Source organism: Lactuca sativa, chromosome 2 (genome assembly GCF_002870075.4).
Source record: "Lactuca sativa cultivar Salinas chromosome 2, Lsat_Salinas_v11, whole genome shotgun sequence".
NCBI lineage: Eukaryota > Viridiplantae > Streptophyta > Magnoliopsida > Asterales > Asteraceae > Lactuca > Lactuca sativa.
Window position 1 is genome coordinate 167,006,765 of NC_056624.2, and position 18,351 is coordinate 167,025,115.

An 18,351-nucleotide genomic window follows, 5' to 3' on the forward strand; every position below is an offset into this window, starting at 1 on the left:
TAACAACTCTATCATAACTATCTAAGCTCAAAATCTAATCTTCAAGTCCATGCGATCGAGATCCATTTATTTGTGATTAGACTCATCTTGCTCTTTCATCAAGCTTCCTTTCTTTTCACCGATCCTGCAAAACATTCAAATGCAATGTTATCACATTATGTATTAAGAATCAACGAATAGGAACTTAATAGAGTTAGATAGTGGATTTTACCTGAAGCGCAACCATACTCTTTGACTCTCCCATCTTCTGGACTCTTTAGGCTCTTTGGGCAGACTTGTATCCAGTGCCCTTTCTTTTGGCAGCAAACGCAGGTCGGTTCTCCTAGAACGTCCTCAGAAGCATGGTCGGTTGACTTTCCCAACAAATACGCTCCATTGCTTCGCCAAATCATTTCTGATTCAACAACAATGAGCATGTAAGTTAGGTCAATGAGGTTGTCGTCATGATCCTATCAATGTGTAATTTCATTCCTAGAACGTGGGCACACACGGGTTTACCATCTTCATGTTTCATTTCTAATAGGGCTTTAGTGATATTGAACCTTTCAATTCTTCGATCTTGTGGGTTAGGGAGAACAATTGGAGGAGGTGGAGGAAGTGAAGCATGATTTCTTGTTCCTCGATCAAATCGTGGAATACCATCTTCATGTGGAATGCTTGTTCCACGGGATTTGGGAAGACCATAGTTGTCGAACTTTGACATCTACAAAACAGGAGAAAACGAATTCAAGTTAGTTGATTGATTGAGTCCTTAGTAAATCACCCAAATGAGATACTAAGGCTAGGACCCGACACAATATTCTACAACTCGGGAGAGGGATGCCGTAACCCAAATGGCATAACATTTGAAGGTAAGTGAATGACGATTCACTAATTTCCACCATGAAAAACGAAAAAAAAATTTAAGTTTTAATCTATGAAAACTCCTAGATCCTATGAGATTCATTGAACATTTCAATGGCATGTTTAAATCTCGATATGCCCCTATTGTTTGTGACTGGGATGCCGAGGATTACAAAGCGGGTGTAAATAACCATGCAAACTTACATGGTGCCCTCACATGTTACAGTCGCCTATTCGATGTGCCGGTAAACTACACACACTCCACCAAACTATAACAAACATTGAGTCACCCTTTGCTACCTTTGTTTAGAACCATTTAGTGTGCCGGTAAACCACACACGCTCCACTAACGTCTTCGCAAGGGTACAAAGTGTAATTTCATGGAATTGCATCAATTCACTTTGCCTAAGTAACTAAGATTGGTAATTTGAAAAACATTTAGTTACTTTAGTAATTGATTATACTTATAATGGAAGGTTTCGTCCTATCCTACCCGTTCGGCTAACGACCCTCCATTAGTCAAGAGTGCGGTGGGTAAGAGTGGATACCCATTCAATCGCCATTTTATAGGCAATTTCCTTAAACACCCTTTATAGACCAGCTTCGTGATGAGGCCTACTAACGGTAAGACTGACTTTTACTCATACAAATATATAATGTTAGACTTTTAATGTTATATATAGTATAGGGTGTATTTTACAACTTTTAAAATACTAGGTGGTCAAATTTAATAATCGTACCTTTAATTCAATTAAATTGTAAACCAAAACTTTTATGGATTTATTAAACCTCTTTTAATTATACACCTTAATTAATTAATAAAACCATAAGGGTGTGATTTGAACTTTTTCAAAACAATACTAGGGTTTTAGAATTTAACATTCCTAATTAAACTTTTAATCAACTTTTAAATTCCAAAACTTGAGGGCAAGTTTTGAAACATTTCAAAACATTAGGGTTTAGAATTTAAATATACATCAAAATTAAACAATTAATCAAAATTTAAATTCCAAAACTTGAGAGCAAGTTTTGAAACCTTTTTTCAAAACATTAGGGTTTCAACTATTTAAATTTCAAAACAACAAAACTTTTGAGGTCAAATTTAAACTATAAAACCTAAAGGGGAAAATATGAAACATTTCATAACACAAGGATTAAATAACAAATAATCTAAATTAACATTTAATCACATAATTATCCATATTTGATTTATTTAATGATTTCTTGCAAAACAATTTACCAATTTAATCAAAATAATTAATCAATTATCACATAAGGAAACAAATATTTTATTAATTGATAAATATCTTCAATTAGATCAAGAATATACTCATATATATATATATATATATATATATATATATATATATATATATATATATATATATATATCAAAAAATCAGATTTATATTGATCTAAGATGATAAGGTAAGTATCCTCAAGCAAAAACAACAAGAAATCCCGGTTTTCCCTCATTCTGACCAGCCGACTCGTCGAGTCAGCATGGACTCCGCGAGTTCATCTAGAGACTCGGCGAGTTCAGAAATCAGAACCCCAAAAAATGAATTTTTTCAACATACAAGGCATCAATACAATAGAAACCAATCTAGGCTCTGATACCACTGATGGGTTTTGGCCATAAGAATATCCTATGTGCTCATACAAACCCTAATGCTTAGATCTAGGTTTCTCTATTGTACATGCAAGTTATCCAAGACTATAAACCCTAATTCAAGCATACAAGTAATCATATTAACATAAGAATGGGTTTAAGATATTACCTTGATTGTTATGTAGCAATAACAATCCCAATTCCTCCTTGTATTGACTTTAGAAGGCTTAGAGTCACAAATGTCACTCCTCTAATGGTTCACAAACACCAAGAGCAAGAGGATGAAGAGGAGAGAGGATGGAGGCTGCCTAAAAACGTGTGACACCCTAGAAGGATGATTAGTCACGTTTTTAGGTCATAAGGGATATATATATATATATATATATATATATATATATATATATATATATATATATATATATATATATATATATATATATATATATATATATATATATATATATATATAGGAGGCTATTAGGGTTCTCTAACAAGGAAACCCTAATTTGGATGCTTAAGCCCTAAGCAACTCATGGATCCCTTTCCTTAAGGCCTTGGACGATTTCCTTATGGGTTTCCCCATAGAATTCGTCCACTCCTTAATATAAGGCAATCTATAGTCCAAATTGCAATTATCTTATAATTACAATTTCAGTCCCTTAAGTTTAATTAATCTCTTTTAGTCACAAAACTAATTACCAATTAATTCTTGACTAATATTAATTAACCAATATGATTTCTCCTTTAATATATTATTCTCATAATATATTAATAAATCATATTTAATCCTTTCTCTCCATAATTCATCCGATCAAGTTGCTTTGGTGAAGGCAACCCAAAAGGACCATGCACCATCGGGTCAAGTACATACCAAAATAGTTATGGACTTAGACACTAATCCAACAACTATCTCACACAGAAATAGTAGAACCACCTCCCGAGATAGTCCAACACTCCAAAAAATCTGTAAGGGCTAAGTTAGCCTGAATAGTGACTTATATTCATGAATCAGCAAGGCGAGCCAGAGCATGATTCTTTCCCGCTAAGAATCATATTGTGAAAGCGTCAATTAGATGATGATGAAAAAGTTAAAACTTCCTAAACAATCGTCTTGTAAAACCCTATCTCACCGGCTTTGAGAGTTTCCGTTAGAAACACCTCAAGAATCAGAAGTGCAGGTCCATTTTGCACTAGGTAGAGATAGATGCCGCGAAACCAATTACATGCCAGTGTGTAGCCAATACATCCGATGATCCAGAAAACCTCTGAAATCCAATCAGAAAGAAACACGATTCCGAGGATAACACGAGCCTTCTAAGAACCAACCCGAAGAACTACACCCCGGTATGAGAGAACGTTTGGAACTTCAAAATGGCGATCACGCCAGTGATGATCTCACCATAGAAGTACATTATGTTCTAAGTACTGAAAAGCTCTATCTTTCCGAGAGCTTAGGACCATCCGAGATTCTCTATAAGATTGGTCCAACCCTTGTTAGACCACGACTACTTTCGGAATTCCATAAGTTTCACCCCAAATCGATCAACGCCTTAGACTTGAAAAAGTGCTTGCCCGACGTAACTCTCTAACTCCCACTTGTCTTGATAGAAATCATTGGGAACCCTAACTTCATAGAGGAACCCGTAGGAATCGTGAATCGAGCAATCAAGCGAACGAAACGGAATCCGCATCCCGTTAAGTGAAGGTTCGCTGAAAGGCCAAGCGAAGACCGGAGCTCACTTGGGAGCGCGAGGACCAACCGAATAGGAAGTACCTTCATCTCTTCACTCGATTGTTCATGCCTACTTCCTTGCCTAAACTCTAATTTCAGGACGAAATTCCCTCTAATGGGGGGGGGGGGGGGGTGATGTGACAACCCGAAATTTCCGTTTGTTTTAACTCCGTAATTAAGCACTTCAAAAATTAGCCAGATTTATCCCAAAATATTTTTGGCCGAATTTAAGCCCGTTGGAATATTTTAAATAATATTCGTCAAGCGAACCAAAAATAAGGAGGTATAATTTAAAATTTGTCGTGTTTAACGGAAGTCGCGAAAAAAAAAACCTGTCTGCGGTTGGTGTTGGGTGGACCCCCACCCAGGTCATAAACTCAACCCTATATAAGGGTTGAGTGGGTTTCATCCCAAACTTTTTCACACCTTAGACACCTCCTCTCTCTACTTTCTCTCTCTACAAATCGGGTTTTGGTCAAAAATCGCTCCTTCGAGCTTCAAAACGGTAAGTTAACATTCCTAGCTTGTTGTTTAGCTTATCACACTTGCAAAGTCGTGGATTAATCATCCAAAAACCCGAAGAACAAGAGTTTATGGTTTGGGAACATCCCAAAACCTTAAACACCTTGAAAGAGGGTTTTGATGCCCAAAAACCCTCCCAAAACCTTTCCAATTCTTAGCTAATGGCCTAGGGACTTGCATGAATGATCTAAGAACCCCAAAACATGAATTTAAGAGGGTAAACATGATTTTACGGTTTGGGGATCTCCCAAAACCGTAAACACCTCCAAAGGGATGTTTAAATGCTTTTAACCGTCCTTCTTCCTTACGAAGGGGATTAGTGCTCCCCAGGGGGAACTACTCGGACGAATAAACTGCTTACCCAGAAGCTCCTGTAGCTAAGATGACAACTCCTGCATCTCAGGCGGTGCCAGACGGTATGACGCCTTGGTGATAGGGGCCGCACCCGATACTAGTTCAATCCTGAACTCAACCTACCTCTCAAGAGGCACTCCGGGTAACTCCTCTGAAAACACGTCAACAAACTCCCTAACCACTGGAACCTTTGAAACTGAAGTATGATCCTCAATCCGCGTATCTATCACATACGCTAGATAACCGGCACACCCATGCTGAATATACTGCCGAGCCCTGGCTACCGAACAAAACCCTGATCCGATCCTTGTGCCCTCACCATATACCACCAGTTCTCCCCTACTTGGGGTTCGAACCACCATTTGTTGTCCCTCACAGTCGATCATGGCGCCAAATCGACTGAGGCAATCCATCCCTACTATCACACATAATTCCCTCATGGGAATAGGAATCAATTCTATCGGGAAGGATACCGCGAAAGTCTCCAACTCGCATCCCCGGTAGACTAAAGAAGCAGAAACCCCGTGCTCGTTGGCGATCGAAACTCACAACGGACACGGAAGCTCATCCACCGACACACTGAACCCTCTATTGAAAGCCTGAGATACAAACGACCGACTCGCCCCTGAGTCGAATAATACCAAAGCGGGCAAAGAACTTACTAAAAACGTACCTAAGCACAGGTACAACCAATAAGCATAACACAGATATAATAACTGAAACAAAAAAATAGATACATACCAGCAACTACATTCGGTGCTGCCTTGGCCTCCTTGACCGTAAGCTGGAAGGCGCGCCCATGAGCCTTCGGAGGCTCCACCTTGATTGGCCTCCCATCCCCAATCCTCAAAGTAGTCGGTGCGGAACCCTGCGCCGGCTTGGCGGCAAGCTGCGGACAATTGGTCTTTACGTGACCAACCTGATGACAATGGAAACAAATCCTCATATCTGGTAGAGGGGCGGACTGGAGACAGTCCTTGGCATAGTGCCCCTACTTGCCACATTTGTGGCAACCACCTCCTGCCCAACAAACCCCAATATGACCCCTACCACACTTTCCACAAGTGCAGCTCTACTGACCCCTGGTTCGAGTATCAGCGGTCTTGGACCGCTTAGGTGCCGCCTGAGATTGTGTCGGAAGCTGATGCTGCTGCTTCAACTGTAGCTCTAACTCTAACTCATGCCGCCTCGCGGCTTCCTGAAGATCCAAGAGAGTCTCACAACGTTGCATAGCAACAAGATGTCAAATATCAGTCTTGAGCATACTCAGATAACGAGTCATCTGAGACTGCTCTGAAGCAAACTCTGGGAAAAATATAGCCCTCTCTGTGAACATACGAGTGATCTCCATCACCGACTCCCCATCCTGCCTCAATGTGAAAAACTCCTAAGAAAACCGCTCCCACTCAACGCGTGGAACGTAGCGGGTGCGGAACATATCCCAGAACTGCTCCCAAGTAACAGCAGCTCGTTGGTCATCAATGTACGACCCTGTCGTCAATCTCCACCAGTCCTTTGCCCCGAGCCTCAACAGGTTTAGGGCACATCTGACCTTCTGGTCTTCAGGACATGAGCACGTGAAGAAACAACCCTCCACGTCAGATAACCACCTCATAGCCCTAATCGCATCCTATGTACCATTAAACGTCGGGGGCTTTGTGTTATCAAAGTCCTAGTACTGGAAAGCCCTGTCGGCTCCTCCACCAACCCCTGTCGCGGTTACAACCGAAGTGGCTGCAACGGTAGCTGTCTCTGCTAGAGCTGCATATCGTTCATCAAAGTACTCAACCATCGCGGTCTTAATTGACCCAAACATCTCTGGCAGCATTGCTCGAAACGCTGCAGTAATCTCATCGTGTAGAATCACCTGGATCCTGGCATCCAACTCCTCTATCCCTATCTGTACCACGGGCTCAGGTACTACTGGCACCTCTGACCCTCCGTCTCCTGATGCTGGCCCTGATTTGGATCCCGATCCTGATCCAAACCTGGCAGTAAAACGTCTCGACACCACCATACTGAAAAATATACTCAAGACATCAGATAAACAACATAATATCGGGAGACCAAAACCCACAACCCTAGGGGTTGTGACTTCCTTGCTACGCATATGGGTCCTGTGCTTTCAGTAGTACGGGCCCATACTACCTTCCACACCTACCCATATTTGTCTCAAGTATCACCACAACACCCTAACACCAAAAGATTGAAGTACAAGATAATCGAAGCGATCAATAGAAGTATTGCGGTGGTTGTTAAAGTAATATGCTTGTAGCTAGAAGTACTACATGGAAGAATGTGATTATATCAAATTAGAACATGAAGGAAAGTATCTTCCATTCTAGAATCTAACTTAAAAGACCTGAGTCTAAGCGTTGCATCGTACGATGAGAGGACATTAGAACATGACCTATTGGTCTGTTACGATAATCGAAGTAAAAAACTTATCTTAAGTTAAGTCTGTTTAAGAAGGAGTAGAAGTCTCCAATAATGATCGATTTTGTAACTCGAAGGTCTTGATTGAAAGTCCAACATAGGATAAAGAGCGGGAGTTAGATTGAGCACCGCTAACAGTCAAGAATTCCAAGAGTTAGATACTTATTTGAAAGGACATAAGAGTTACAGTTATTACTGTGACATCCCCGATTTCACGGCCAGAAAAAACCGATTTGTTTATGCTTTGTTTTATAAATTAGAGTATTCGTTTAAAGAAAACGGTTGCGGAATTTGTTCCCAAAACAAGATATGATAAAAACTTATCAAAACATTTCTCAAAGAGAATGTATTTTCATTAAATAATAAAACTCGGGATGTCATGTTCCGATACAGACACATAAGCATAAACAAAACATACATTCATTTACTCTAGTGATTTACATCTCCTTTAATCTCTCAGTGCAAAGCAGCTTCGTATCGATACCTGTGATACAATTAAACTGAGTGGGTCAGGCTTGGGAGCCTGGTGAGCATATAGGGTTTTCAACCCACAATAATACATTTATTATATTCAATTATCAAACAATCAACCCAAATACCCATCCCAATATCTACTTTATTTTCTCAAGGGTTTACCCTAAGAATTCGCTATCCTTAATTCATTCATTCTTAAGGATTTACCTAAGGAATTGGCACGAAGTCCATTGCTGCCAAAGTTTATCTATCAGGTACTAAATCCTTAGTTATCAGACGCTAACTCCATAGTCGTCGGGTTTTACTCAAGCGGCGCTAACTCTATAGTCACCAAGGTTCACTTAACAGGCACGAAGTCACATCGTCACCAAGGTTTACTCAATAGGCGCTAACTCCATAGTCACCAAGGTTTATACAATAGGCGCTAACTACATAGTCACCAAGGTTTATCTAACAGTAGGCGCTAACTCCATAGTCACCAAGGTTTATCTAACAGTAGGCGCTAACTCCATAGTCACCAAGGTTTATACAATAGGCGCTAACTCCATAGTCACCAACTATCCCATCTACCCATGTTCTACCCAACATTTTCGTAGATATAAATACTTACACAGTTTAAATCATTTAACACTTGTATAAAACATCAATTCCATGCCCATTTCAAATAGACAAATAATATATAACACATAGCACGTATTTCATAGCTAATACTTTATATTTATGTGTTAGAAGAAAGTAACCACACACTTACACATATAAACAACAATATATACACACATAGCACGTATTTTATAAAATACCTCAAATCTATGTGTAAGATGAAAGTGACTATACACTCACTTGATCAGAAGATGATCGGACAGCACTACGGCTTGTAAAAGTAGTATTCTTCGGTAGATCTGAGAGATCTTCAAAAAAACCGGGCTCTGCGGGTAGAGCTTCGGCTCGAGAATCGCACTTCTCGAGATCTTCGGGGCCTCGGGACTTGCTTCGGGGCTCGGGAATGATACCGGGGCTTTGGGATAATTCTTGCACGAAAAACGATGCAAAAACGTGAGAGAAAGTGAAAAAATGAGCAAAGAACTCGGCTTCCCTCGACACCCTTTTATAGGGGGCTGGAAACCCGAATTACGCTGGGTGTAATGGGGATAGGGTCGCAGCTGACTCCCCCCCCCTGGATAATATCGAATAATATTTATTTAAATTAAATACCAAAAATATTTAATAAACTTCAAAAATTCATATCTTCCTCATACGAACTCCGTTTTCGACGTTCTTTATATCCCCGCGTAGGTGAGACTACGCTCTACGACTTTTGTTTAGACTCCATTGGCTAATTTTGAATTTATTTTTAGTAGGCCGGGACAAGAAAACTCCGTTATAAAATCATAACTTCTTCATCCGACGTCCGTTTTCGCCTATCTTTTTATCGTTTTACTACAATTAAGGAGATCTTCGATTCTCATTTAGATTGTTTCGGCTAAAAACCCTTTCGGTCTCAAATCGAATATTCAGGCCGCACACCGCTAAGTCGAAACTTAGAAAAATCATAACTTCCACATACAAAGTCAGATTTGGACGTTCTTTTTATGCATGCTCATGGTTTAACGAACTCTACGACTTTCGTTTAGATCGCTAAGGCTATATATCGCGCTAACGTAAATTCACTTTTTATGTCGTGTTGTGTCGTGCCGGTTCTGTCGCGAAACTTCGACAGGTCATAACTTCTTCGTCATAACTCGGATTTCGGCGTTCTTTATATGTATAGAATCCTTGTAACATATACTACAACTTAGTTAAGATTATTCATCCTAAATAATCTTCTATCAAAAAGTCATTTTTGATGCTTATCGTCTCTAAATTGACTAGCCCGGATCTACGGGCGTTACAATTATCTCCCCCTTAGGATGATTACGTCCCAGAATCATCAACGAAAATAGAACTTGTATAATGATTCCATACGCTATCTCTTCATTCAAGGTAATAACCATAAGTTCTATGTTTCCTCTAAAGAGTGTTTAACTCTATGGATTTCTTGACCGCATACGATGCTCAATCCTGCCTCTGCTTATCGTACTAGGTTGTACTTTCAATACTAACCTTCAATTTACCAAATAAGTCCTTATTGTGGACTCCTTATTCTTCTTAGGATAAATACTTTCCTTTATCTATTGTAACAGACCGATGGGTCGTGCTCTACTGACCTCTCATCGAATGATGCAATGCTTAGACTCAGGTCTCTTAGAGTTAAATTCCAAAATGGAATATACCTTCCTTCATATTCTAATGTGATATAATCACATTTCAACATGTATCATTTCTACCTACAAACTTCTTTTAACAACGAGCGCGACACTATCAATCACATTAACTTCAACCTTTTGACTTAAGTCAGATGTTACATCTAACTTGGTCCTCTATACCACGTAACATACTCCTTGTAGTCGAACTCAAATTTAAACATGACCACTAGGGTCGGAACAAGAACCATCTTACTAGTCATTACCGAAACAATGGTAATGACATACCAGAATAGAATGGAATCAATCACTAGCTTCTTGGTAACCTTGTGACTTTCCCTGATCCAAGTGCGAGTCCTGTGCTTCCGGTAATATATGCATCTACTACCTTTCACACCTACTCATACTCGTCCCAAGTATTGTCCCGCAGTCGACCAAGTCACCATACAAGAAAATCACAAAACAATTTAACGCATACGAATGTGTCCAAATAATCATAAACAATTTCCCTAGACTCTACTTGGACTTTTTCGTTGCTCAATCTTCAATCATCAACTCTATTCAACTCTATTGGTGATGGAAATACAAGACAATGAGACAACTTCAAGAATTTCATCAATCATTCCATCATCCTGCCAATCGAAGATGTACGTTAGACGTACCGTACTCCTTTAAACGTACTATTATCTTGTAAGACTTTCAAAAGGCAAGATACCACTCTTACTATATCTTCCGATAGGTGTCATTCACTATCATAAGCCTTCTTCATTTCCTCCATTTACTCAATTCTCTACGAGTCTTCACCATGGCCTTTCGTGCACCCAAGCAGACGTTCGGTGTTCAAGGCGAGAATTTAAGATAGGAAGCTTTATTTACGATAAACGTATAAATCTCCTTATCACTCCGAAACTTTTACATGCTAGTTCTAATATCGTAGTCATACGCTTAGAATCCTATACACATAAGGTTTCCAGATCCGGTCGGCAACAGACCATAGACCCGAACAAATAGTAGCATCAACTTAGCTATCACACAAAACAATTAGCACATAAAAGCATTTTAGGCATCATTCCTAAAATAAACTAGTGCTTGTGTCAATTTAGGTGTACTACCTATCATATTTTAGACACACTCCTCACAATCATTACTTAGCATTCTAAGTTTAAGTCTAGAAATTTCCTACAAATTCCTAGTTCGCTTAAACTAATGCTCTGATACCAACTGTGACATCCCCGATTTCACGGCCAGAAAAGACCGATTTGTTTATGCTTTGTTTTATAAATCAGAGTATTCGTTTAAAAAAACGGTTGCGAAATTTGTTCCCAAAACAAGATATGATAAAAACTTATCAAAACATTTCTCAAAGAGAATGTATTTTCATTAAATAATAAAACCTCAGGATGTCATGTTCCGATACAGACACATAAGCATAAACAAAACATACATTCATTTACTCTAGTGATTTACATCTCCTTTAATCTCTCAGTGCAAAGCAGCTTCGTATCGATACCTGTGATACAATTAAACTGAGTGGGTCAGGCTTGGGAGCCTGGTGAGCATATAGGGTTTTCAACCCACAATAATACATTTATTATATTCAGTTATCAAACAATCAACCCAAATACCCATCCCCATATCTACTTTATTTTCTCAAGGGTTTACCTTAAGAATCCGCTATCCTTAATTAATTCATTCCTAAGGATTTACCTAAGGAATTGGCACGAAGTCCATTGCTGCCAAAGTTTATCTATAAGGTACTAAATCCATAGTTATCAGACGCTAACTCCATAGTCGCCGGGGTTTACTCAAGCGGCGCTAACTCTATAGTCACCAAGGTTCACATAACAGGCACGAAGTCACATCGTCACCAAGGTTTACTCAATAGGCGCTAACTCCATAGTCACCAAGGTTTATACAATAGGCGCTAACTCCATAGTCACCAAGGTTTATACAATAGACGCTAACTCCATAGTCACCAAGGTTTATCTAACAGTAGGCGCTAACTCCATAGTCACCAGGGTTTATCTAACAATAGACGCTAACTCCATAGTCACCAAGGTTTATACAATAGGCGCTAACTCCATAGTCACCAACTATCCCATCTACCCATGTTCTACCCAACATTTTCGTAGATATAAATACTTACACAGTTTAAATCATTTAACACTTGTATAAAACATCAATTCCATGCCCATTTCAAATAGACAAATAATATATAACACATAGCACGTATTTCATAGCTAATACTTTATATTTATGTGTTAGAAGAAAGTAACCACACACTTACACATATAAACAACAATATATATACATATAACACGTATTTTATAAAATACTTCATATCTATGTGTAAGATGAAAGTGACTATACACTCACTTGATCAGAAGATGACCGGACAACACTACGGCTTGTAGAAGTAGTATTCTTCGGTAGATCTGGGAGATCTTCACAAAAACCAGGCTCCTCGCGGGCAGAGCTTCAGCTCGAGAATCGCACTTCTCGGGATCTTCGGGGCCTCGGGACTTGCTTCGGGGCTCGGGAATGATACCGGTGCTTCGGGATAATTCTTGCATGAAAAACGATGCAAAAACGCGAGAGAAAGGGAAGAAATGAGCAAAGAACTCGGCTGCCCTCGACACCCTTTTATAGGGGGCTGGAAACCCGAATTACGCTGGGCGTAATGGGGATAGGGTCGCTGACTCCCCCCCTGGATTATATCGAATAATATGTATTTAAATTAAATACCGAAAATATTTAGTAAACCTCAAAAATTCATATCTTTCTCATACGAACTCCATTTTCGACGTTCTTTATATCTCCGCGTAGGTGAGACTACGCTCTAAAAATTTTGTTTAGACTCCGTTGGCTAATTTTGAATTTATTTTTATTATTTATTTTTAGTAGGCCGGGACAAGAAAACTCCGTTATAAAATCATAACTTCTTCATCCGACGTCCGTTTTCGCCTATCTTTTTATCGTTTTACTACAATTAATGAGATCTTCGATTCTCATTTAGATTGTTTCAGCTAAAAACCGCTCGGTCTCAAATCGAGTATTCAGGCTGCACACCGCTAAATCGAAACTTAGAAAAATCATAACTTCCACATACGAAGTCAGATTTGGACGTTCTTTTTATGCACGCTCATGGTTTAACGAACTATACGAGTTTCGTTTAGATTGCTAAGGCTATATATCGCTCTAACGTAAATTCACTTTTTACGTCGCGCTGTGTCCTGCCGGTTCTGTCGCGAAACTTCGACAGGTCATAACTTCTTCGTCATAACTTGGATTTCGGCGTTCTTTATATGTACATAATCCTTGTAACATATACTAGAACTTAGTTAAGATTATTCATCCTAAATAATCTTCTATCAAAAAGTCATTTTTGACGCTTACCGTCTCTAAATTGACTAGCCCGGATCTACGGACGTTACAATTATCTCCCCCTTAGGATGATTACATCCCGGAATCATCAACGAAAATAGAACTTGTATAATGATTCCATACGCTATCTCTTCATCCTAGGTAATAACCGTAACTTCTATGTTTCCTCGAAAGAGTGTTTAACTCTATGGATTTCTTGACCGCATACGATGCTCAATCCTGCCTCTGCTTATCGTACTAGGTTGTACTTTCAATCGTAACCTTCAAGTTACCAAATAAGTCCTTATTGTGGACTCCTTATTCTTCTTAGGATAAATACTTTCCTTTATCTATTGTAACAGACCGATGGGTCGTGCTCTACTGACCTCTCATCGAATGATGCAATGCTTAGACTCAGGTCTCTTAGAGTTAAATTCCAAAATGGAATATACCTTCCTTCATATTCTAATGTGATATAATCACATTTCAGCATGCATCATTTCTACCTACAAACTTCTTTTAACAACTAGCGCGACACTATCAATCGCATTAACTTCAACCACATCTAACTTGGTCCTCTAGACCACGTAACATACTCCTCGTAGTCGAACTCAAATTTAAACATGACCACTAGGGTCGGAACAAGAACCATCTTACTAGTCATTACCGAAACAATGGTAATGACATACCAGAATAGAATGGAATCAATCACTAGCTTCTTGGTAACCTTGTGACTTTCCCTGATCTAAGTGCGAGTCCTGTGCTTCCGGTAATATATGCATCTACTACCTTTCACACCTACTTATACTCGTCCCAAGTATTGTCCCGCAGTCGACCAAGTCACCATACAAGAAAATCACAAAACAATTTAACACATACGAATGTGTCCAAATAATCATAAACAATTTCCCTAGACTCTACTAGGACTTCTTCGTTGCTCAATCTTCAATCACCAACTCTACTTCAACTCTATTGGTGATGTAAATACAAGACGATGAGACAACTTCAAGAATTTCATCAATCGTTCCATCATCCTGCCAATCGAAGGTGTACGTTAGACGTACCGTACTCCTTTAAACGTACTGTTATCTTATAAGACTTTCAAAAGGCAAGATACCACTCTTACTATATCTTCCGATAGGTGTCATTCACTATCATAAGCCTTCTTCATTTCCTCCATTTACTCAATTCTCTACGAGTCTTCACCATGGCCTTTCGTGCACCCAAGCAGACGTTCGGTGTTCAACGCGAGAATTTAAGATAGGAAGCTTAATTTACGATAAATGTATAAATCTCCTTATCACTCCGAAACGTTTAGATGCTAGTTCTAATATCGTAGGCATACGCTTAGAATCCTATACACATAAGGTTTCCAGATCCGGTCGGCAACAGACCATAGATCCGAACAAATAGTAGCATCAACTTAGCTATCACACAAAACAATTAGCACATAAAAAAATTTTAGGCATCATTCCTAAAATAAACTAGTGCTTGTGTCAATTTAGGTGTACTACCTATCATATTTTAGACACACTCCTCACAATCATTACTTAGCATTCTAAGTTTAAGTCTAGAAATTTCCTACAAATTCCTAGTTCGCTTAAACTAATGCTCTGATACCAACTGTGACATCCCCGATTTCACGGCCAGAAAAGACCGATTTGTTTATGCTTTGTTTTATAAATCAGAGTATTCGTTTAAAGAAAACGGTTGCGGAATTTGTTCCCAAAACAAGATATGATAAAAACTTATCAAAACATTTCTCAAAGAGAATGTATTTTCATTAAATAATAAAACTCGGGATGTCATGTTCCGATACAGACACATAAGCATAAACAAAACATACATTCATTTACTCTAGTGATTTACATCTCCTTTAATCTCTCAGTGCAAAGCAACTTCGTATCGATACCTGTGATACAATTAAACTAAGTGGGTCAGGCTTGGGAGCCTGGTGAGCATATAGGGTTTTCAACCCACAATAATACATTTATTATATTCAGTTATCAAACAATCAACCCAAATACCCATCCCCATATCTACTTTATTTTCTCAAGGGTTTACCTTAAGAATCCGCTATCCTTAATTAATTCATTCCTAAGGATTTACCTAAGGAATTGGCACGAAGTCCATTGCTGCCAAAGTTTATCTATAAGGTACTAAATCCATAGTTATCAGACGCTAACTCCATAGTCGCTGGGGTTTACTCAAGTGGCGCTAACTCTATAGTCACCAAGGTTCACTTAACAGGCACGAAGTCACATCATCACCAAGGTTTACTCAATAGGCGCTAACTCCATAGTCACCAAGGTTTATACAATAGGCGCTAACTCCATAGTCACCAAGGTTTATACAATAGACGCTAACTCCATAGTCACCAACTATCCCATCTACCCATGTTCTACCCAACATTTTCGTAGATATAAATACTTACACAGTTTAAATCATTTAACACTTGTATAAAACATCAATTCCATGCCCATTTCAAATAGACAAATAATATATAACATATAACACGTATTTCATAGCTAATACTTTATATTTATGAGTTAGAAGAAAGTAACCACACCCTGACACATATAAACAACAATATATATATACACATAGCACGTATTTTATAAAATACTTCATATCTATGTGTAAGATGAAAGTGACTATACACTCACTTGATCAGAAGATGATCGGATAACACTACGGCTTGTAGAAGTAGTATTGTTCGGTAGATCTAGGAGATCTTAACAAAAACCGGGCTCCTCGCGGGCATAGCTTCGGCTCGGGAGTCGTACTTCTCAGGATTTTCGGGGCCTCGGGACTTACTTCGGGGCTCGGGAATGATACCAAGGCTTCAGGATAATTCTTGCACGAAAAACGATGCAAAAACGCGAGAGAAAGGGAAGAAATGAGCAAAGAACTCGGCTGCCCTCGACACCCTTTTATAGGGGGCTGGAAACCCGAATTACGTTGGGCGTAATTCTAAATTACGCTGGGCGTAATGGGGATAGGGTCGTTGACTCCCCCCCTGGATAATATCGAATAATATTTATTTAAATTAAATACCGAAAATATTTAATAAACTTTAAAAAATTCATATCTTTCTCATACGAACTCCGTTTTCGACGTTCTTTATATCCCCGCGTAGGTGAGACTACGATCTACAACATTCGTTTAGACTCCGTTGGCTAATTTTGAATTTATTTTTATTATTTATTTTTAGTAGGCGGGACAAGAAAACTCCGTTATAAAATCATAACTTCTTCATCCGACGTCCGTTTTCGCCTATCTTTTTATCGTTTTACTACAATTAATGAGATCTTCGATTCTCATTTAGATTGTTTCGGCTAAAAACCGTTCGGTCTCAAATCGAGTATTCGGGCTGCACACCGCTAAGTCGAAACTTAGAAAAATCATAACTTCCACATACGAAGTCAGATTTGGACGTTCTTTTTATGCACGCTCATGGTTTAACGAACTCTATGACTTTCGTTTAGATCGCTAAGGCTAGATATCACTCTAACGTAAATTCACTTTTTACGTCGCGCTGTGTCCTGCCGGTTCTGTCGCGAAACTTCGACAGGTCATAACTTCTTCGTCATAACTCGGATTTCGGCGTTCTTTATATGTGCAGAATCCTTAAAATATATACTAAAACTTAGTTATGACTCTTCATCCTAAATAATATTCTATTAAAAAGTTATTTTTGACGCTTATCGTCTCTAAATTGACTAGCCTGGATCTACGGGCGTTACAATTACCTAGGATGAAGAGATAACATGCAGAGTCATTATCCAAGCCCTGTTTTGTTGATGATTCTAGGACGTAATCATCCTAAGAGGGAAATAATTGTAACGTCTGCTGATTCAGACTAGACAATTTAGAGATAATAAGCATTAAAAATGACTTTTGAATAGAAGAGTATTCAGGACAAATAATCTTAAGAAAATTTATAGTATATGTGATAGGGATTCGGTACATATAAAGAACGCTAAAATCTGACTTCGAATGAAGAAGTTATGCTTCTTCGAATTTTCGCAATTAAATAGTCACGTTTTTACATATCGTAAAAAGTTAATCATTGATCTAAGATCCCCATCCTCGACAAAGGATATTCAAATACTAACAGGAAGAGTGGCAGCCTTAAACAAATTCATCTCAAGATCCTTATAAAGATGCAAACCTTTCTACGACATCTTGAAGAAATATAAAAGGTTCGAGTGGACTAAGGAGCACGAAGATGCTTTCCAGGAACTTAAAATATACCTAAGTTCAGCACCCGCATTGGTAAAACCATTAGATTGGGAACCACTTCTTCTCTACCTTTCAATATCCTCAAACATGGTGAGTGCAGTCTTAGATAAGGATCTTAATGGGGACCGACATCCCATCTAATAAGTAAGTAAAAGTCTCTTGGATCCTGAGACCAGGTACTCTCACATTGAAAAACTTATACTTGCACTAGTGACTGCTTCCACGAAATTAAGACACTACTTTGTAACACATCCTATAAATGTAAGAACTATATATTCTATTAAGAATGTTATGAGAAAACTAGAAATGTCAAGAAGGATGGCAAAGTGGTCTGTGAAGATAAGCACATGCCACATCAAGTATGAGCCAAGATCCGTGATAAAGTCTTAAGCACTGGTACACTTTGTAGATGAATTCAGTAATGATCTACAAACTGAAGTAAAGATACAAACTAAACAACTTCTTGAAGAAGAAAACAAAGGAAGATGTACACTAATCACAGATGGAGCATCAAACCAAAGAGGAACTGG